The following is a 22887-nucleotide window of genomic DNA, read 5'->3' on the forward strand; positions in this document are numbered from 1 at the left end:
AGCTTTGAAAATCTCTTTCTCCAGTTTTACGATCGCTTGTTTACTTCATCGAATTTCGCTATATATACAACTTCTTGTTATTATTCTCCTACAGCGAAACAGAGAAGGGCTCATATTGTCGTGAAAACACAACCCACGTTCTCTTTCGTAAGATCGACTGATATTCTTTTCATGTAACTTAGTAATTGAACGATCTTTTGATTTTTTTTATTGTGTCATTTCAATAGAAAACTTCAGAAAAATATGTATTTCTCAAAAAGTTGCGGTGGAAACAATGGTTCTTCAATATACATTAAATTCTTTGCAATATATCATTAAATAATTCTGAGGTTCTCTCGAAGAAGAAAAAGGAAAGAAAGTAATATTACGAAAAAAAAATAAATATGAGACAGGATTTTATTCGAAGCAATATATTTTATTACTATTGCGTAATAAAGAAAAGGATGTCTTTGTTAACTTAAGCAATAGGTATGTGTTTACAAGAAGGAAAGATAACATTGGATGCAATGTTTTCAAAGAATACCAAAGAAGATATACCTTCCGACGAAGAAATATTTTAGAAAAGAAGATTTCACAAAAGGAATTACGTAATACGAAAATAGTAGTATCGTCCATATCCAATAGTAATGGAACACTATTTTTAAGTATAACTTGGATTTACGAAAGAGGAAACAAGAATTTTCGTACGTGAGTTAATTTAAATACTTTCATAGCAATTAATTCGATATAACGTTAATAATTGAAATAATCATTAATAATAATGCATTATATCATAATGTAAGTAATAATAATTACAGTTGAAGGTGACATTTTCAAATTAGAAAACCAAACTTTCTGGATTTTAATTCTCTAATTAGAACGCAAGGGATGAGAAATTTCCCCTCTACTGTAATTATGTAGTAACAGTAAATATAATTAATGTACACGCAAAATAATCTCATGAATCTGGGAATCTTTCAATGAAATTGACAATTATTCTGATCTTCTTTAACTGAAATAATCATAAAACTGTAATTATTTATAATATAATTAATTACTACAATAGTGATTATTGTATACTTATGAAAAAGAAGTACGTTCACAGCGGTCTGGACGCTTATCTAATGTGCTTAAAGAGAGCGATAAGAAGGATTTGTTTGTAATAGTACATGAGTATGCCTCGTACGATATAGTGATATTTGATGAAGTAAACAAGTATTCATAAAACTGGGGAAAGAGATTTTCAAAGCTGAGCTCACTTCCTATTGAAACTTCGAGTAGTATAAATAGATCCCTCGAGTAATTAGTCAGGAAACCAGGAAAGTATTATATTATTGTTATGTATCATTCCGTGATGTCGTAATATACAATTTGAGACTACCAATCCGTTTACTTATTTACTTCTTTTTTATTAAGAGAATCGCAAAATTTCCAAACACGAGTGAGTTTCGTGCTGTAAGTAATACCGAAGAGGAATTCCAGGTAGACATTTACACGGTTAGAAAAAATGAATATTAATCCGAAAGAAAACGATAGAAGTGATAGTGACGACATCCAACAAAAAACGGAGAGATTTCGTACATAATGCGAGGGATGATAATGTTGAAAAAGAATTGATTCAACACTTATCATAGACATCGTAAAAAACTATAAAGTACAAAATATTAATTTTTTTGCAAAAATATACGATCCTCCATGTCTACAAATTCCCCTGTTAACGAGTATTGATCGGAATTTAACGATCTGCGCGTACGCAATACCTTCTCTCATAGCTACTGTCCAGCCTTATCATATTAAACGATTTATTATTACCTCCATCCGTGCACGTACGCGTTTACGTACGCGAGTCAAGTGGGCGGGAATGAGTGCGCGTGTCAACGTACACTTGCTCCCTTATTTTGAAAAGAAGAAAGGTATTTCTTCATTAGTCTTCCTTTCATCAAACAAAGCAGACAATTCCATAAAACGACTAGCGGAATAATTCAATTATCCATTTAGCTGAACGATTTAATTCCCTGATTAAGTCTTCTGCAGATCGATGTAGTAGGAAGAATGGATTCTTCCATATGAACGAATACATTTTTTTAGAAAATTACCTCCTATTGGAGAATGCAAAATAATAACCCCGTTATAATTCTAGTTATCTTAAATTTCCTATATTATGTTCCAAATCAATTGATGTCTAAGAATATAGTCCATAACTCTGCACAATATGTAACTGTATTGTCAAACAATGAATCTACATAGGTAATTAAATGGTACAGCTAAACTTCAATTATCTGCTTGGTCTGATGAAAGAAAAGCAAATGAAAGGATTATTTCCTTATATTCAACATAAGCCAGCAGTTAGACGCACCCACGAACACAGAACAGCATACTCCATCCCGGCCACTCGACTGACGCAGATAGATGCGCACGCAGATGAAGAGAGTTAATAACGAAAGATTTAAAAGGAAGGTACTTAATGATAAGTAACGGAGAACGTATCACGGACATTCATTGTTACTAAATCCTTTTCAGAACGAATTAAATGGGCAATTCGCGCTACTGACCAAATTACTTCGTCCAATTTCAAAATTTATGGAAAACGCTAATTAAATATTACGAATATTTTTTAAATAGATGTGAATATCATGACAAACAAATTGGAATATAAAATTCAACGTTTCTCTCGTTTTAATTATATCGGATGATTACTTAATTTAAATCAATGGAATAACGATGACGTGAACATGGACTTCCTATTTCACGTTTAATTTAAAAGTATTCCACTGCTAGTCATTATTTCCAAAAACGGTGAATCTTTTGGTTATTCCTGTCTGCTAAATTATTCTGTATTATATACATCCCGCAGTTTCATGTCAAGTCCCCTTTGATTCTTGCCTCATGGGAAACTTCGGAGGACCTTTCAATAAATCTTTCCGAGTTCAATCGAATATACGCTCCAGCTAAAGCCGCTCACGTTTGGATCCTTTGAAAAATGTAAATCTCTCCCATTTCCTCTTACCGCTGTTCCAAGCTTCATAAAACAGCGCCATATTGGTCTTTCCAAGCTTCGTCGTCAAGCACAAATGTTTTTTCTTCTTTTTCCTCTTCTTAAGTATTCTCAATCAGATAACGCATACATGAACAATAGCTAACGATGTTTCTTCCTTGGTTAGAATTTCCAACTGCTTTTTAAACCACTCTTCTGCATTCACGATCCAATGCGCTGTATTATAACAGATGAAATTAACATAGAAAATTGGATAAGATACGTGACGAGTTACTTATATCTGATCTCTTCGTACCTCGTTTATTTAAATTCAATATTGAAGTCGATGGTTGTTATAGTATTGTTCTAGCAATAGTAACATGTTGCTTTCATACACCAGATAATTAGCTTCCTCTCTCACCAACTTGGGTTTCAGATTATTGGCAAGATTTGTAATAAACTCGTAAGCAGCATCAGCTTCCTCCGCCGTTTTTACCATCTGACACATTAAATGACGAATAACAAGTAACGCACAATTCTATAAAAAAAAATAGAGGAAATTTTGTTCATTTATTATTATTTACCTCCTCTCCTACATCAAGCATTTTGTTTCCTATATCGAATATTCTTTATTACAGCAGTTGAAAATTATACGGATTCTTGATTTATATTGAAATAATACCTTTAAAATTGCTTAAGGTAAGAGACCTAATAACCCACTCATCGATAGAAATACTCTCGTCGCCATGATAAAATCTGTGTAAAAATTCAATAAATTTTCATAAAATGTACCTATGATATAGAATTTATATTCCATATTACACTTTAGAATAAAATATCTATATCTTATCTCTAAAATATCTTAATATTTGATAAACACAGCACTGATTGATTTACCATTTAAACATAAGACTGAAGAGAAAAACGTTTTCCTTTCCTAATCTGGTTGACGGTCGGATATTTGTCTTATCCAAATAGGACATATCGTCTGATGTAAGGAAAAACAAGAAGTACCGATGTACGTGTGTTTCATTTCAGATGTTGAATGTTTAATTATCACGTTGAACGTAGAAATCCATGTATCTTCTTTGAACGTAATTATAATTCAGATATCGGTCAACTAGGCTCCTCTGCAATAATTCTGGGCTCTTGGAACTGCTTTCATCTTCGTTTAGTCTTGTATATCTCTGAAATAAATTAAAATTCTTAGATTGGTGAAGACTTAGGGTAGACGTTCAATTGTTCATTGAAATTGTCCAGTCATCAAAGGTAAATCGGGCCACGCCATTTTTTGCGATATAAAGTACATCCTACGAGAAACAAGAAAATAATAATTAGGATGTTATTGATCATAAAAATCAGTTTCATTTTCGTAATATAGTATTGAAATTTTATAATAAATTACTAACGAATACAGATAAATTTACTTTATATCGACAAGGAACAAAAGACAAGAAAGAAGGAAGAAATTCTACCGTTTGAATTGCTTGTCAGTTAGAATTTGCGACGTATGAAGTATATACGTGATAATTAAGCACTTACTTACGTATTACTCGTTCAACAATTATCGAAAGGATGACTTCTGCAAGCGAGTTCCCTTCGCAAATCGCCATGTTAGATGACTGAGGTAATTTCTGAAGCCATGCGCGATGGAAAGGGTTATTACATTCTATGCAGATAATCAATACCACGTATTACCTGATAGAAAGAGCCGAAAAGACGCGGTACGGGAGGAAATAAATTTTACAATGTACTCCCATTAATTGGACAATAATTTTTTTTTTACCTTCCATTCCTTTCTCTATTTTAACGCTTTTTTCTTTAAAATTTACATATAGAAATTATATAAATAATTTTGCTAATCGGCTATTAATTTTTTCCCGCTTCTATCGTTAAAAATATTCATCTATAAGTATTAATTTGCAGCAAGAAATATTCCTTAAAATTTGTTTCGTAATATTACGTTCTATTCTCTTTGTATTAATTAAGTTAACAAGCTTCTTTCTTTTTTTATTACATAGTGATAATGAATATGTATTACATTAAATCATTCGTATTATTTATTTTCCTTTTCGCGTAATCCATTTGAATGCGTTTTACGCCGGACAATTACAAATTCCTATCCCGCCGTCGAAAGAACCGGAAATTATAGTAGTGGGGGAAACGGATTTGTCGACCAATCTCTTTTAATTCGCCTTACTACTGCCCTCTCCAATTAATTACCATAAGAAATAATCCACCATATAGCATAATTACATATTGCAATGATTGCTTTTGTTTTGATTAATTCATCGCACTCTACCAAGGGATAATATTAAATGAAAAGGAATAAATTTTTCGTTGTCATTTTTTCATAATAAAAATATCTTGTGAACATTATTGCCGACATTTTTAATTACCACCTGACTAACTTTGGCCAAAAATGTTATTTATGCAAACAATTCTTTCTTCCAATTTCTTTTTTCATAATAAAAATTGTATAATCGGCGAAATGATCGTTATGAGAATTATCTAATCGTCTTTTGAAACTTTCAGTTTGTCCTTAAAATTCATCCAAAGTGACGTGCTGTTTTATGTTATAGGTCGAATTTGAAAAAATGAGAAAAAGAAACGTTTCGTTCGATTTATATTGTATTAGTTAAGTTTATCCACGTTTTTCAAAATTTTTTTAATGTTTCTAGGGAATAACAAAAATCATCATGCTGAAAACAATAGCAAGGCACTTCCTTTTGAAATAAAGACGGTGACTCTAACTTATCCGTAATACCTTGTATAACGTGTTCGTCAGATGTTCGATATTAAACAGAAAGAAAAATAGGAAGACAAAACTTATAATGGTCACGACGAAGAACTTTCTCGAAATCGAAATAGTTCTGTTTCACTATGCTACTCTCGAATGGTGGTACGAGGCTAGGGAATATACTCCTTTGAAAGGATCAGAAGGTAAGCGGCTTCGGTCAGAGGGTATAATCGATTGAGTCCGGAAAGGTCCTTCGAAGGGACATCCAATGGTTCGTGCGGATCGTGGGTCAAAGTGAAATTTTTACTTTAATGAGGGTATATTCCTTTGTAAGAAAGAAGATTTCTTCGCGGAATGTTTTTTGATTACATCTTGTTCCACCCTCAAAAGAATTCAAAGCAGTCGAAAAGGGAAAATGGAGATCAATCCTAACGTTAACAGTGTTCTTGGATATCGAACTAATGTTAATTTGGATAGCATTTAGTTAGAAAGTTATATATACCGTAATAATATTTATTTCAATGCCATGAGTGAGATTAGGAACGGCAAAGAAAATATTAAGGCGATTAACATTATTCCAAAAAAGATTTGCGAATCCATGTCGAAGATGAAGAAGAAGAAAAAGGTGATACAGGGGATGAAGAAGTGGAAGGTGATTGTAAATATTATGTTCACGTTTAAAAATACCGAAATGAATTTAAGATAGGTTTAACTTTTGGAATGATTAAACCTGTAGATGTACAAAAGATTTATCGATTTGTTCCAAGTTTACGTCACCTCGTCATGGTTACTCCATCAAATTAAATTAAGTAATCATTCGATTAAATTGAAAGTAGATGAAATGTTGAATTAATTTTCTTAATTGTTTGTCCTAACATTCGTATCGTGTACTGAGAAAATATTCATAATATTTCATTTACATTCGATTAAATTGAAAGTAGAAGAAATGTTGAATTAATTTTCTTAATTGTTTGTCATAACATTCGCATCGTGTACTTAAAAAATATTCAGAATATTAAGTTACGTTTTAGAGTAATATTGTAATATCAACAAATTCATTTACTGCGTAGCCAGAATTCTCTTGTTAATACGTTTTAATAGGCAATTGATGAAAATGCATTTGCGTATTACAATTTCCCATATGTATCGTCGAGTACCTTCGAATTAAACGATTCGTTATTATTTCTCTCCATCCGTGAGTGCTCTTATGCGCGCTTGAATATGCCAGTTCAAGTGGAAGAAATGAGTGCTCGCTCCTTTGAGCGTATATTTCCAGTCTGATTTTGTAGATAGGAAAAATATTTTTTCATTTTTTTTCCCCTTATCAAACCATACAGACAATTGGACGATACGACTGGCTGTATAACTCAATTAGATTTTAAATCCATTATCTAATTACCTGCACATTTAATTAAGTCTTCTGCAGATCGATGTACCACGCCTGCTTCAGTTCTATCATTCGAACGACTGCATTTTCCTAAAAATTTACCTCTTATTGGAAAACTTAAATGAATGATCCAATCGTACTTCTTCTTATCAAATACTTGATATATTATGTTATAAACTGTTAGTTCCTATGGAAATATTATATTTCTGCAATCGTTTATTTCTTTTTACGTGTAACTGTGTATAGCAGTGATTTATTATATTTTACGTAACATAATATTTGAATTTTCCGAATTTATCATCGGAATGATTTAACTTCTTAATGAGCGCACAGATAACACTGATGTAACACTTGGTTAGTCATTACTTATCGACATTATTAATATACTTATACTTATCGACTTACTACTTATCGACATAAACAATTAGACAGGTAATCGTATTATCCAAATGTCTGCTTGGTTTGATTAGAGGAAAACAAATGAAAAAATACCTGGCATATTTTCGAGATACGCGAGAAGTTATACGCACACGCGCCCATAGAATCGCACAATCATCCCGTCCATTTGAATAAGCTCACGCATGCGCAAAAGTACGCACCCAGATGGAAAGAGATAATAATAACACGTTCAATATGAAGGTACTTGACGATATATATAGGGGAAAATATTACGCACCTGCAGATCATTATACCTCAAATGAATCATTAAAACGAGAATGCGAGGTAAGCAGCAAATTAGTTGGTCGAAATCCCTATATTATTGAACACGTACATTAAATATTATAAACATTCTTTAAGTGCATATCGTGAATATCATGATAACCAATTTGGAAGATTGAACTAAACAATTCTCCTCTTTTCAATTATATTAAAAAATTATTTAAACTGACTATGATAATCGCTTTAATAATTAGTTTAACAAATGGTTTAAATAATTATTTAAACCGGTATAACGTTGATATGATGACGCAAACGTACACTGAATATTCGACGTATAATTTAAAAGTGTTCCCTGGCTAACATTAATATCCCGAAAAACGGTGAATTTTTTAATCGTACATGCAGAATTAATCATTTTCAAAGATAAACCTTTCTGAATACCATTTCAATTCCATTTTAGTCCAGATTCCGTTTGCAACAGCGAACTGTTCTTTAACAAATATCACTCAACATATTCGATTACATCCTCTAAATAAAGCCTTTTTTTAAATTCTTAAAGTTTGGATCCTTTCAATAAGATATATTCCTTTTCCTCCTATAACCCTTCGAATGTAGCTTTATAAAACAATGCCATATTAACCTCGTCAAGGATTTTTGTTACTGCCTTTATAAATGTTTTGTTTTCTTGCTGGTTAATTTCGATCATATAATGAAGATGGTGTGGAAATCAATACTACGGTTCACGTAAAGACTAGGACGATGTTTGAAAAGGAAGCGTGCTGGGTTTGAAAAAAGCCTTCTTATCAAACCCAGCACGTCGATTGATAATATGACAAGGAAGCTCTAAAAATGTTTTGGAAACTATTGATGACTTTAGATAATTGAATACTGCCGATCGATACTATGTATTTCATTATCCAAACATAAGATATATGGATATATATTTTCTTTTCTTCCTTTTTTTATATTCGAGTTAAAATATAAAGCGTCATATCACTGGCTAAGAACTGTAACAAAAAAGTAAAAATGTTAATGCACAACGCTTCCGATGATAACATCCGACAACTTCGAAATTTAAATGATTGGCACTCCATGACAGGTGAAGAATTTGAAATGATCATAATGAAATATATAATGGATCATAACGAAAAAGCAAATACTTCTCATGATGATGAATTCACCAATGATATTATTTTTAATATGACCAAAAGAGATAGGGAAAACAATATTTTTTGCATGAGAAGCATTTTTGGTCGATTTTGACAGATAGCAATCAAAAAATGTATAATTACGTTCACAAGATATTTTTATTATGAGATAATATCAACAAGAAAACTAATTTTTTTTTAATCAGTATTAATCTTTTGTAGGGAGCGATCGATAAAGTTGAAGCAAAAGACCATGTTGCAATACGCAGATATCCAAAGTCGATTATTCCATATGATAATTAAAAAGGGAAAAATATTCATCGAGAAATCAATTTCCCGTTAATCCATGTCCCATTAGGCTCTTTCGGCTCGTTAGATCGCGTAATAGTAAATTTTAATCGACTTACATAAATCGTGTTCAAATGAAATACGTAAAAGAGAAAAAGATAATATTACGAAAAAAAAATTGTCTTCTCTGAATACAATCTTCATTACAGCGTCATAAAAAAAGAGAGATATGTAAAAAAAGAGAGTGTTAACTTAAGTAATAGAAGAAGAATAGAAAATAATATTACGAAAAAAATTGTCAAACAATATTTTTTACTCAAAATTAATTTTTATTGATATATACTTTAACGTCAAGAACAGGAAGAAATTTTCAAAATTCTTTAGTTAACTTCTAATTTCAGACTGTGAAAAGTAGGAACGAAAGAAGAACATAGAAAAAAAGAATAATTATTCATCGAATCAATAAATATCAATAGAGAAATTCATTTCCTCAGAGCTTATGACCTTTTTGGTTCTTTCAATCGTATGATAGGAAATATTGATTAACCTACATAAAACCCTGTAGCAGAGGGTTCCCTCCTGGTCGTTAGGTAAACTACCCAAAGGGATTTGTGGGGTATGAATTGCCTGTAAGAATATGGCGATAAAGCTGTGCGTCATTCCTTCGGAATTTGTCGAACTAGAAATACGTGAGCGAGTGTCGTACAAGAAATATTTGTTACGTGTGTACTTCATACGTTCCAAAGGGTAGTTTTACAAGGAGTTCAAGCGGTGGAAACAATTTCTTCGTTTTCACTAGTCTTGTGTTTCTGTTATCAATGTAAGGTGAATTTATCTGTAGGCATTAGTATGTAATTTATTATAAAATTTCAATTATATATTATGGAAATAAAACTGATTCTCGTGATCAATACCATCTTAATTATTGTTTGTTGCTTTTCGGAAAAGATACTTTACATCACTTAAAATGGCGTAATCCGATTTGCCTTCGATAACTATATATGCATACTATTAGATGAACAATTGAATGTCTATCGTAAGTCTGAACTAATCTACGAATTTTAAATTGTTTCAGAGATATACTAAAGGAAACGAAGGCGGAAGCAGGAAAAGTTCCAATAGCTTACAAGTATTACAAAGGCCCGAGTTGACGGATATTTGAATTATAATTCCAAAGAAGATATACGAAATTTCACTACCTCGTGTTAATGAAGTATTCTATATCCGAAGTGAAACATATTTACTTTGGCCTGTTCTTCCTTATATCCGGCGATAAATTTTACATGGATAGTACAAATGCAATCAACCAGATTATGATATGAAAAGTTCCTTTTTCTTCTTTTATTTAAGTGGAAAATCAGTGAATGGTTTGTTTATCGAATTTTAGAGATAAGGTACAAATTTGTTGTTCTTCAATGTACTGTCGAATATAAAATCTGTATCATAGGGATGTTTTATAATAATTTATTGAATTTTTACGCAGATTTTATGATAGCGACGAGAATATTTCTATTAATGAGTTGGACATTAAGTCTCTTAACTCTAGCTGTCATATATGTATTATATTAATGTGTATAATTCAAGAACCCATATATTTTTCACCTTTGTAAAGAAGAATATTTGATATGGGAAGCAAGATGTTCGATGAAAGAGAGGAGGTGAATAATAATATATGAATAAAAATTTCAATATTTTTTCATAGAATTTTGCGTTACATGTCATTCGTCATTTAATGTGACAGATCGTAAAAGGGGCGGAGGTAGCTGACTCTGCTCACGAATTTATTAAAAAACTTGTAAATGATATGGAACCCAAGTTGATGAGAGAGGCACCAAATTATCCGACGTATAGAAGTAAACATGTTGCTACTGGTAGAGCATTACTCTAGCAACCATCGACATCAATATTGAATTTTAATAAACGAGGTACGAAGAGATCAGATATAATTAACTTGTCATGTATCTTATCCAATTTTCTATATTAATTTCATCTTTTATAATAGAGCGCATTGGATCGTGAAATTAGAAGAGCGGTTCAAGATGCAGATAGAATTTTAACCAAGGAAGGAACATCGTTAGCGATAGTTCATGTATGCATTATGTGATTGGGAATACCTAGGAAGAGGAAAAAGAAGAAAAAACATTTGTGCTTGACGACGAAGTTTGGAAAGACCAATAGGGCGTTGGTTTATAAAGCGTCGGACGGTGGTACGAGGAAATGGGAGGGATTTTCTTCTTCCAAAGGATCCAAACGTAAGCGGCTTTAGTCGGAGGGTATACGCGATTGTACGTAGAATGATTTTTTAAGGGATCGTACGATGTTCCATGCGGGTCATGAATCGAAGGGGAATGGAAATGAAACTGAGGGAGGTTTATCATACAAAATAATTTAACATACAGGGACGATTAAAAGATTCAAAATTTTTGGAAATAATAACGATAGCAGGAGTATACTTTTAAATTATACGTGAAATAAAAAGTCCACGTTCGCATCATCGTTATTCCATCGGTATAAATTAAGTAACAGTTCGCTATAATTAAAAAAGGAGAAATGTTGAATCCCATATTTTAAATTGTTTGTCATCATATTCACGACATGTAGTTAAAAAATATTCGTAATATTTTATTAGCGTTTTTCATAAATATTATATATATACACACGGTGAGATGAACGTACCCTGAATATTTAACGCAAAATTTAAGTCTCCCGAGCTAACAGCACAATTTCAATAGGAAACTTCAGTGAAACACGGATTTTCCAAACAGTAGCAGTGCAAACACTCGATCCGCCCAAATCACTCTCTAACTGTGTGGTTCTCTCGAAGAGGAAATACGTGAAACAGAGGATGGTGAGATGAGGAAATAAAGAAATATGACAAGAGATTTTCTCCGAATACATTTTTTCTATTATCGTGCAATAATGGAAATGAATTCTAGGATAACTTAAGCAATATATATTTGTTTACGAGATAAGAAAGTGATATTTGAAGAAAATGTTTTTAAGGAATATTGAAGTAGATGTAACTTCCTACGAAAAAATGTTTTAACAACAAAATATTTTATAATAAGAATTATATAGTATGAAAATTGTAATACCCGTAATATGAAATAATATTAGAACACTATTTTTAAGTATGACTTAAACTTACGAAAGAAGAAACATTACATATTTCGTATATGATATTACGATTACTTTCTAGAAATTAACGTTGATAATTACAATAATTATTATTTTTGATGTTATTATTAAAATAATTTGAAATTATTAATACAAAAATCATTAATAATAATTACTTATATTATATATAATTACAGTTTTACTTGCATATTGCAATTAAAAAAGAGAAAAGTAACTATCAATTTCGTTAGAAGATTCCAAGTTTTATGAAATAATTTTTCAAGTGCATAAAGGAAATAAAAATATAACTACATAGTTACAGGAGAGGGGAAATTATTCATTCCCAAACTAGAAAATTAATATCTAGGAATCTTGGTCTTCTAACGAGACGACGTGGGATTAACTAATCCAGGGGAAGTCATTCCTTCCGTGATTTTCGACCCAGTAATACGCAAGTGTGCGTCATACGCGAAATAATCCCTTGCTGTCATAAGTGGCAAACAACAGCTTTACAAATAATAGCAACGATTGAAACACCTTTATCACTAATCATTCTATTATTCCATTAATATTCTTTAAATTTAGCATTACATTTGTATAAGATTTGTTAGAAAATTCCATTTCCATATTATAGAAATTACCGGATAATTACTCCAATTTGGGTTTCATACCATTTAGAATATTTGAGATAAATTCACTTGTAAATAAAAATACTTTCTTCGACTGTATAAAATCTTCGAAAATATTCAATAAATTATTATAAGGTATATAGATACGATATAGATTGTATAGTCCACATTACATTTTAGAATGAAAAATTTATCTTATGTCTAAAATATCTTACCATTCAATAAACACAGCATTGATTGATTTTCCATTTAAACATAAATGTAAAAAGGAAAATGTTTCCATATATTAATCTCGTTGATGGTCTGGCTTGATTTGTACCATCCATATAGGACGTATAGTCGGATGTACGGAAGAACAGAAAGTGTCAATGAAAATGTGTTTCACTTTGGATGTGCAATGTTATATTATCTGGTGGAGCGAAGTAGAACTTTTTGTATCTTCTTTCGAATTACAATTCAAATATAAGTCAATTTGGCTCCTTTGCAATACATCCAGGCTATTGGAACTGCTTTCGTCTTCCGTTGGTTTAGTATATCCCTGAAACAATGTAAGATTCGTAGATTAGTTAAGAGTTACGGAAGCCGTTGAATTGTACATCTAATTGTACTGTCCTCAAAAATAAATTTTGTTTCATGCTTTTAAGCGATATAAAGTACCTTTTCCGAAATGCAAACAACAATAATTTAGATAGCATTGATCACGAAAATCAGTTTTATTTCCATAATGTAAACTTGAAATTTTATAATAAATCACACACTAATGACTACTAACAGATTTAGCTTATATTGATAGTTGAAACAAATGACTAGGAAGAATGAAGAAAGTGCTTCAACTACCTGAATACTTATATAACTGATCTCTGAGACGTATGAAGTATGCACGAACGAATATTTGTTGTACCACACTCGCTCGCGTATTACTAGTTCAACAATCACCGAAGGAATGACCTGCAGCTTCATCGCCGTCCTCCGAACGACGGTATTTATACCCCGCACAACGCTTTGGATTCTTAACCCAGCGAACACGATAGCGCCCTTTGCACAGGGTTATTACACTTGACGTAGATTAATCAATATATAGAAAGAACCAAGATGCTCATAAGTTACGAGGAAATGAATTTCTCTATTGATCTCTATTAATTGGATGTATCATTATTCTTCTTCTTGCTCTTCTATGTTCTTCTGTCGTCTCTTTTTTCCCCTCCTTTTCTTTACAATTTGAAATTAGAAATTAATTAAAGAATTCCGAAAATTGTCAAATTTGTTTTTTCTTGTTTTTTTCGTTAAAAGTATTTACGAATGAGAATTAATTTGGTGCAAATAATACTGTTTGACAATTTTTTTTTGGTATACCACTTTCTGTTCTTTGTCGATTACTTAATATAAAAATCTCTTTTTTACACATCTGTCTTTTTTTAAAACGCATTAGTAAAGAATATGGATTAATACAAAATCATTCGTCACTTTTTTTCCCTAATATCATCTTTATCTCTTTTACGTATTTTATTTCGACACCATTTACGTAAGTCAATCAGAATTTCCTATTACGCGATTGAACAAAGCGGAAAGGCTTCATTTGATATGGATTGTGGGGAAATGAATTTCTCTATGAATATAGATTTATCGACAGGTAGATTTATTGAACAGTCGACATAGAGACTTGAAATGAACCTGAGGATGGTATATTTTACTTATTATAATTATTATACTTATTAATATTATTATTATTATACTTATTATTATTGTATCTATTATTATATCAAAATATAAGTTATAAATGTTGTAGAAAGGCAGCATTTTCTTGAAATTTAGTTTTCTTCCAAATATAGTTTCTTAAATCCTACTTTCTACGTAATGCCAACACATTTCGTCACGAAAAATATGTATGTATGAATAATTACATACCAAAAAAAATTCCCTTCTCCAAAAGAAGTTATGTAAAATTAAATTTTTACGAAGTAAAGTGACTGAAAGGAATGGGGAGAATTAAAAGAGGAGAAAAGAATCAAAAAGGGAAATGAATGCATCTACGTAAAAAGAAATGTTCACTTTACTGTAGTAAGGATCCGAAATTATCGGGAACGTTTGGAAGGAATTACTAGGGATGATACCCTCGTTAATATACGAAAAATAATTAGTGGAAACAATGCTCGCTCCACCATTTAGAGAGCTTACTACCTATATGCGGTGGTTGAATAGCCGTTTATTCTGAATTGAGCCCATACTCTCGTTCAAACAAGTTTCTTGGAGTTTCCGAAGAGAGATGGTTCAGAATAATATAAAAGCTCGCAGTCAGTCACGATAATGGAAATCATTTATATCATTTTAGAAAATATGCTCTCGGATAGATAAACGATATTTCAATTTTATATCGTTTAATATTGACCCAAGAATTTATTTTCATAGGATTTTTTTCATTTACCGTGTTTTAGAGAATCGCATAATTCTATATACATATATATGATCTATATTCGAGACGCTACATTACAGATCTTATTATATAATTTCGTGTTTAACACTAGGATATACCGTTTTATAAGATACGATAGAAAGTTGGATAGTTTTTGATCATTATTTTACACTATATTTCACACTGTGCAATTCTTCTTCGATATGTTATTGTATAATATTGAACAGAAAAGAAAATATAATTAGAGTTACCGGATTTATGGTATGTTTGTTTATACATTTTTACGATTTAATCGTATGATCGTATATAGAGCCGACCGCAGCTGTTGCCTCTTCCATGATGTTATATCGTGCTTGCTCTCCCTATTGACTCTAATACTACCTATTGACGAGTCTAACATGTGAGTTGATTTTCTTGGCTGATACTAGTTGAATTGCTGGCTTTAATGTCAGTTAATCAATTAGAATAGAGATACATGACTCAATCTTCGAGAGATACATATCGACAATCGAACCGGTATCGTATGTTTTCGTAAATAATCGTATTAGTTTTCTTTTTGTAATTATCATACTTTCCGCTTGCTTGAAGGGAAAGTCTGTTTCAGAGAGTTTGAAAGAGATTTGACGTATTTTTCTGATAGAAATAAAATCATAAATATACATTCAAATATTGTGATAAATAGTTGGGAATCTTAAAAAGTATATTAAAAGATTAATTGAACGTTTTTAATATCTTCGGATGATTTTTAAGTATGTTTAACAAAAATAAAATATCAAAGAGATCGAAAATTTTTAAGGATCACTTTTTTTCAATACCACCGTGTAAATCGTTTAATTCCATTAACTATGAAATATGCGGACAGAGCAATTTAAAGTTGCTCGAATATTCACTTTGATATATTAACATTATCATTTTTGACATTATTTTCCAAGAAATTCGACCTATATCGAAATGTGACTCACCTTTATCGTCACCTTCGCCTTCTTCATCCCGTGTATCACCATTTTCTTCAAAATTGATTCGCAGAACTTCCTTTTTGGTATCCTTGAGAATCGCCGTGAGATTTTCTTTATCGTTCCCAAACACCCGAACGGCATTGAAATAAACATTATTACGGTACATATAATTTTCTAGCCAATTGCTATCCAAATTAACATTAGTTCGATATACAAAGACACGGTCAACGTTATTGTAGATCCTTATTTTCCCTTCTCGACTGCGTTGCATCCTTCTGAAGACGGAACAAGATGAAATGAAAGAGGATTCCGGAATGAAATCTTCTTTTCTACGAAGGAATATATCCCCATTAGAGAAAACATTCCACTTTGACCCACGATCTGTGTGTACCGTCGGACGTCTCTTCGACGAACCTTCTGAACGCAATCGATTATATCCTCTTAACGAAGCAGCTTACCATTGGATCCTTTGAAGGGAGATATTTCCTAGCCCCCTACCGCCGTTCGAGCTTTGCAAAACAATACTACATCGGAATCGAGAAGGTTCGTCGTCATGACCTTTAAAAATGTTGTCTTCCTATTTCTCTTTCTGGTTATTATCGATCACCTAACGAGCACGGTATAAAAGATGGTATTACGAGTAAGTTAGAGAGAAGAACGATGTTTCAAAAGGAAATGTCTTGCTATTGATTCCTGCATGATCATTTATGGTATTCTCTAGAAGCACTAGAAAAATTTTGAAAGACGTTGAGAATTTTAGATAATACAATTTCTCCGATCTATCTGTAATTCAATGTGTGCTCTGCATGCATGAGATATATGGATATGTATTTTTTCCCCATTTTTTAAAATTGTGCCTATAATGTGAAGTTTCCTGTCACTGTCGATGAACTGTAATGAACAATTGAAAATTTCAAAGGACGACTAGATACTTCTCATCCTGATCACTTCGCCGATTATACAAATTTTTATTATGGAAAAAAGAAATCGAAAAAAATATTGTTTGCATAAATAACATCTTTGGCATACGTATGACAGATGGAAATAAAAAAATTTGGGAAATAACGCTTACAAGATATTTATGTTAGGAGAAAATTGCAACGATAATATTAATTCCTTTTCATTTAATATTAACGCTTGATACGCCGCCATGAATTAATCGAAGCAGAAGCGTTTATCACAATATAAAGTCCTGAAATGTGGACCATTAGATATGGGAGTCAATAGGAAATGGCAACAGTCACGCGAATTGAAAGAGATTGGCCCACAAACCTGTTTCCCCCTACTCTCATCTCTTACGGAACATTCGATCGCGGAATAAGAAGTTTTGATTGACTGGCGTAAAACGTATACAAATCAATAATGCGAAAAGGAAAATATGTATAACGAATAATTTTCTGTAAATCTATATTCTTTTTCACTATATAATAAAGAAAGAGAGAAGCTTGTAAACTTAAATAATACGAAGAAAACAGAAGGTAATATTACGAAACAAATTTACAAGCAATATTTCTTGTTTGATATTAATATATATTTTTAAATATTTTAAACGATAAAACAGAGAAAAATATTAATAGTCGATTATCAAAATTCTTTAGTTAATTTCTAATAGTAAATTGTAAAGAACAGAAGGTGTGAAAAAAAGAAAAGACCAGAAACGAAAAAAGAAAAATAATTTGTCCAGTTAATGGAAGTATCATCGAGAAATTTTGCTTACTTACTTCCGACCCACGACATTTCGGCTCTTTCTATCACAGAATACGTGGTATTGATTAACTGCATAGAATATAATAACTCCTTCCACCGAGCCACGCCTCAGAAATTAACTAGTCACCCGATATGGCGATATTCGGAAGAAATTCTCCTGCAGAAGTCATCCTTTCAATAATTTTTGAAGGAGTAATACGCAAGTAAGTAATAAAATTATCGCATATATATTTCTTACGTTTCAAAAGAAACTTACAAGCAGTTCAAACAGTACTAACAATTTCTTCAGTCTCCCTAGTCTTTTGTTCGTTATCGATATAAAGTAAATTTATCAGTAGTCATTAGTATATAATTTATTATAAAATTTCATTTCTATTGTGGTAATGAAACTGATTTTCGTGATCAATGCCATCCTAATTATTATTTTGTTGCTTTTCGGAGAAGATACTTTATCTGACTTAAATGGGCGTAACCCAATTTACCTTCGATGGCTGCATATTTAAATGAACAATTGAATGTCTATTCTAAGTCGTAACTAATTTACGAAATTTAAATTATGTCAGAGGTATACAAGACTAACCGAAGGCAAAAGCAATTCCAATTTCTGGGAAGTATTGCAGAGGATCCGTATTGAACGATATCTGGATTCTAATTACGTCCAAAGAAGATATATGGATTTCAACTAAGCCCAATGTGATCATTAAACATTTGACATCCAAAATGATACACTCTTCAATTGGTACTTCCTGTTCTTCCTCACATCCGACGATTCGTTCTACTTGGCTAGTAGAAATGTCCGAAAGTCAACGAGCGTAGGAAATGGAAACGTTTACCTCTTCAGACTTATATTTAAATGGTAAATCAAACAGTGCTGTCTTTATCGAATGTTGAGATATTTTAGAGATAATATATAATTTTTTTATTTTAAAGTATAATATGGAATATAAAATCTGTATCATAAGTATATTGTAGAATAATTTATTGAATTTTTACAGATATTTTATCATGGCGACTAGAATATTTCTATTGATGAACATTATTCGAGCATATTGAAGCAGAAGAGTGTTTCAAGAGGCAGTTGAAAATTCTAACAAAGGAAGGAACATAGTTAGCTATTGTTCATGTATGCATTATGTGATTGTGAATACCTTGGAAGAGGAAAAAGAAGAAAATACATACTTGCTTGACGACGAAGTTTCGAAAGATCAATATGGCGCTGTTTTATAAAGCTTGGAAGCCTGGTACGGGGAAATGGGAAGGATCTTTCTTCTTCAAAGCATCTAACCGTGAGCTGCTTCAGTTGGAGGGTATAAGCGATTGTGCTCAAAAAGATTTGTCGATGAGCCGTCCGACGTTCCACGTGGGGCAAGGATCACAGGGGAATTAAAATTAAACTGAGGGAGGTTTATAATACAAAATAATTGAACAGACAGGGACGATCAAAAGATTCATCTTTTTTCAAAGTAATACCATTAGTAGGGGAATACTTTTAAATTACACGTGAAATAGAATGCCCACGTCACGTCATTGTTGTTCCATCGATTTAAATTAAATAACCATTCGATATAATTAAAAAGGTAAAAGTATTGAATTCTATATTTCAATCTGTTTGCCGAAATATTCACGACATATACATAAAAAATATTCGTAATATTTAATTAGAGTTTTTCTTGAATATTCATATTTGGATGAAATAATTTGATGCGTAACGTTAATTACCCATTTAGTATCTTATGAAAGGAATTTCGTGATAGTGGATGTCCGTAATACGTTCTCCCATATTTATCCTCAAGTACCTTCGTTTAAACCTTTCTCCATTATCTCTCTCCATGTACGTGTGCTCTGGTGCGCGTCTATCGGCATCGGATCGAGTGGCTTGCATTGAGTGTGCGTGTGTACGTAGAACTCCTGCCTTATTTTGATAATAAGGAAGGTATTTTTTCATTTGTTTTCCTGTCATCAAACCAAGCAAACAATAGGAGATTGGCTGTATAATTCAATAACCTATTTAAATTTATTGTTTGATAACAAGCTTACTTATTTTGCAGAACAATAGCCTATTTTCTTAGGAACCAATTGATTTGGAACCTTATATAGGAAATATTAGATAATTAGAAGTGTAATGGTATTATTGTTTTGCATTCTCCAATAGGGAGTAACTTTCCGGAACAATTTATCCGTTCATATGGAAGAATCATATCAGCCGTGGTATATCGATCCGCAAAAGACAAATGAAACCATACAGCTAAATAGATAATTGAATTATACCGCTAATCGTATTATCGCATTGTCTGCTTGGTTTGATGAGGGGAGAACTAATGAAAAAATACCATCCTTGTTTTCAAAATAAGTGAGGAGATGTACGCAAACACGCGCACTCATTTCCGTCCACTTGACTGGAACACGTAAACGCGCATGTGCACGGAGAGAGGTAGTAATAAATCGTTCAATATGAAAGTGCTGAATGATAGGTAGGAGAGAACGTATTCCTCAACGAGCAAATCGTTAAATGCCGATCAATACCCCTTAACAAGGGAATTTGTAGTCATGCAGAATCATACATTTTTGCAGAAAAATCACAATTTTGTCCATTATAATTTTCCATGATGTCTGTGATAAATGTTGAATCTATTCTTTTCCAACATTATCATCCCTCGCATTATGCGTGAGGTCTTTCCGTTTTTTTGTTAGATGTAATGACTATCACTCCTATCGTTTTCTTCCCGATTAATATTTTTTTTTCTAAGATGTCTGTATTAATGTTTGTCTTGAAGCCAAAATTCTCCTTCGATATTACTTATGGCACGAAACTTACTCGTGTTTGGAAATTTTGCCATTCTCTTAATGAAAAAGAAATGAGTAAGTAAACAGGTTGGAAGACTGAAATTGTATATTACGAAATCACGAAATGATATATACCAAAGGAATATTACGTTTCTGATTTTTTGGCTTATTAGTGTAGGGAACTATCTGTTTCACTAGAAATTTCAATACGACACGAGTTCTGCTTCGCAAATCTCCCCTCAGTTTCATGATTGCTTGTTTACTCCATCAAATATCATTGCATGGTACGAAGCGTACTCGCGTACGATTGCAGACAAGTCATTATCGCTCTCTTTAAGTGGTTTATAGATGCCCTCAGACCGTTGTGAACGTACTTCTTTTTCATAAAATCGACTGACATTCTTTTCGTATAACTTGGTAATTTGCCCATTTCTTGATTAACTAACTGAGTGGTTCTCACGAAGGGGAAATACGGGAAAGAGGGGAAGGTAATATTAAGAAACCATAAATGTGACGAAAGATTTTCTCCGAATTCGTTTTTTATTATTATGGAATAGCGAAAATGCTATCTTCGATAACTTGAGCAATATGCATTTGTTTACAAGAAAAGGAAATAATATTTGGAGAAAATGTTTTCATGCAATATGGCAGTAGATATAACTTCCGACGAAAAAATTTTTTAAGAGAGATGATTTTACTATAAGAATTATATAGTATATACGTAGTACGAAAATTGATAGTGATATCATTATGAATAATAGAATACTGATAATAGAATACTATTAAGCATAAGTCAGACTTACGAGAAAAATAACAGTGTGAATTTCCTATATTAATATCCGATTAACTTCATAAGAATTAGTCTTCATAATTACAATAATTATTATTATAATAATTGATTATATTATAAATAATTAGTTTTATGTGATTATTTCAATTAAAAAATAGACGAATTATTGTAAGATTCTCGTTAGGAAATTCCATGATATATTACACAGATAATTTCGCATGAACATAGAGTATATATACATATAATTACATAACTATAGGAGTGGGGAAATTATTTATCCCCATGCGTTCTAGTTAGAGAATTAGATTTTAGGAAGCTTGGTCTTCTATCCAGCTAACATGTGGCTAATTAAACTAGGTTAAGTCATTCTTTCCGGGATTTGCGACCCAGTCATACGCAAGTGTGTCTCATACGCGAAATAATCCCTAGCTATCATACATGACAAGACCAGTTTTACAAATGACAGAAACGATTGAAACACCTTTATCACTAATCATTCCATTATTCCATTAATATTCATTAAATTTGACATTATATTTGTATAAGATTTATTAAAAGATTTCATTTCCATATTATAGTACTTATCGGATAATTACTCCCATTTGGGATTCGTACCATTTAGAATATTTGAGATAAATTCACTTATAAATAATAATACTTTCTTCGACTGCATATAATCTACGAAAATATTCAATAAATTATTATAAAGTAAATAAATATGTTATAGACTTTATATTCGACATTACATTTTAGAACAAAAAATTTATCATATCTCTAAAATATCTTACCATTAAATAAACACAGCGTTGATTGTTTTTCCATTTAAAAGTAATTTTAAAAAGGAAAATGTGTTCATATAGTAATCTTATTGTTTTTCTGGCATTTGTACTATCCATGTTGTACAATCGTATCGTCGTATGTACGTAAGAATAGATAGAATCAATGTGATTGCTTTTCACTTTGGATGTGCAATGTTATATTATCTGGTGGAGCGTTGTTTTTCTTTGGAATTACAATTCAAATATAAATCAATTCGGCTCCTTTGCAATACCTCCAGGCTATCGGAACTGTTTTCGTCTTCGGTTGGTTTGGTATATCTCTGAAACAATATAAGATTCGTAGATTAGTTAAGACTTACGGAAGCCATTCAATTGTTCATCTAATTGTATTGTACTCAAAAATAAATTTTGTTACATCCTTACATGTGATATAAAGTACCTTTTCCGAAAGGCAACAAATATTAATTTAGATTGTATTGATCACGAAAATCAGTTTCATTTCCATAATAGAAAATTGAAATTTTATAGTAAATCACGAA

General features: G+C 31.7%; 3 long non-coding RNA genes across 15 annotated transcripts in view; 2 read left to right on the plus strand and 1 right to left on the minus strand.

Moving 5' to 3' along the window:
• The window catches only part of LOC127070105 (uncharacterized), an 83686-nt gene that overhangs the window by 2978 nt on the left and 57821 nt on the right, over positions 1 to 22887 (minus strand). Inside the window, exons 1-7 of one of the 8 annotated variants that reach the window (XR_007784095.1) lie at positions 7573 to 7615; positions 6851 to 6970; positions 4496 to 4622; positions 3851 to 4140; positions 3538 to 3709; positions 3270 to 3452; positions 395 to 3190 (exon numbers count right to left, since the gene is read on the minus strand). This is a non-coding gene — a long non-coding RNA (uncharacterized LOC127070105). Of the gene's footprint in view, positions 1 to 394; positions 3191 to 3269; positions 3453 to 3537; positions 3710 to 3850; positions 4264 to 4495; positions 4639 to 6850; positions 6971 to 7572; positions 7616 to 22887 lie in introns of those variants that run through there. The other 7 variants (XR_007784096.1, XR_007784097.1, XR_007784099.1 and 4 more) reach the window with 7 other exon arrangements.
• On the plus strand, positions 5885 to 14711 carry LOC127070116 (uncharacterized). Of its 3 annotated transcripts, none has more exons than XR_007784170.1 (6): positions 5885 to 6345; positions 10252 to 10570; positions 10660 to 10834; positions 10918 to 11101; positions 11179 to 11461; positions 11909 to 14711. It is a non-coding gene; the product is annotated as an uncharacterized LOC127070116 (long non-coding RNA). The 3 variants fall into 3 exon arrangements; XR_007784169.1 differs by having other exon boundaries at positions 11179 to 11428; positions 11484 to 14711; XR_007784168.1 differs by having other exon boundaries at positions 11179 to 11428.
• On the plus strand, positions 17470 to 22770 carry LOC127070142 (uncharacterized). 4 transcript variants are annotated; one of them, XR_007784223.1, is made up of 4 exons: positions 17470 to 17766; positions 17887 to 18198; positions 18559 to 18851; positions 18991 to 22770. It is a non-coding gene; the product is annotated as an uncharacterized LOC127070142 (long non-coding RNA). The 4 variants fall into 4 exon arrangements; XR_007784224.1 differs by having other exon boundaries at positions 17472 to 17766; positions 17918 to 18198; XR_007784226.1 differs by having other exon boundaries at positions 17486 to 17766; positions 18046 to 18198.

The sequence above is a fragment of the Vespula vulgaris genome, chromosome 17, assembly GCF_905475345.1.
Source record: "Vespula vulgaris chromosome 17, iyVesVulg1.1, whole genome shotgun sequence".
Taxonomy (NCBI): domain Eukaryota; kingdom Metazoa; phylum Arthropoda; class Insecta; order Hymenoptera; family Vespidae; genus Vespula; species Vespula vulgaris.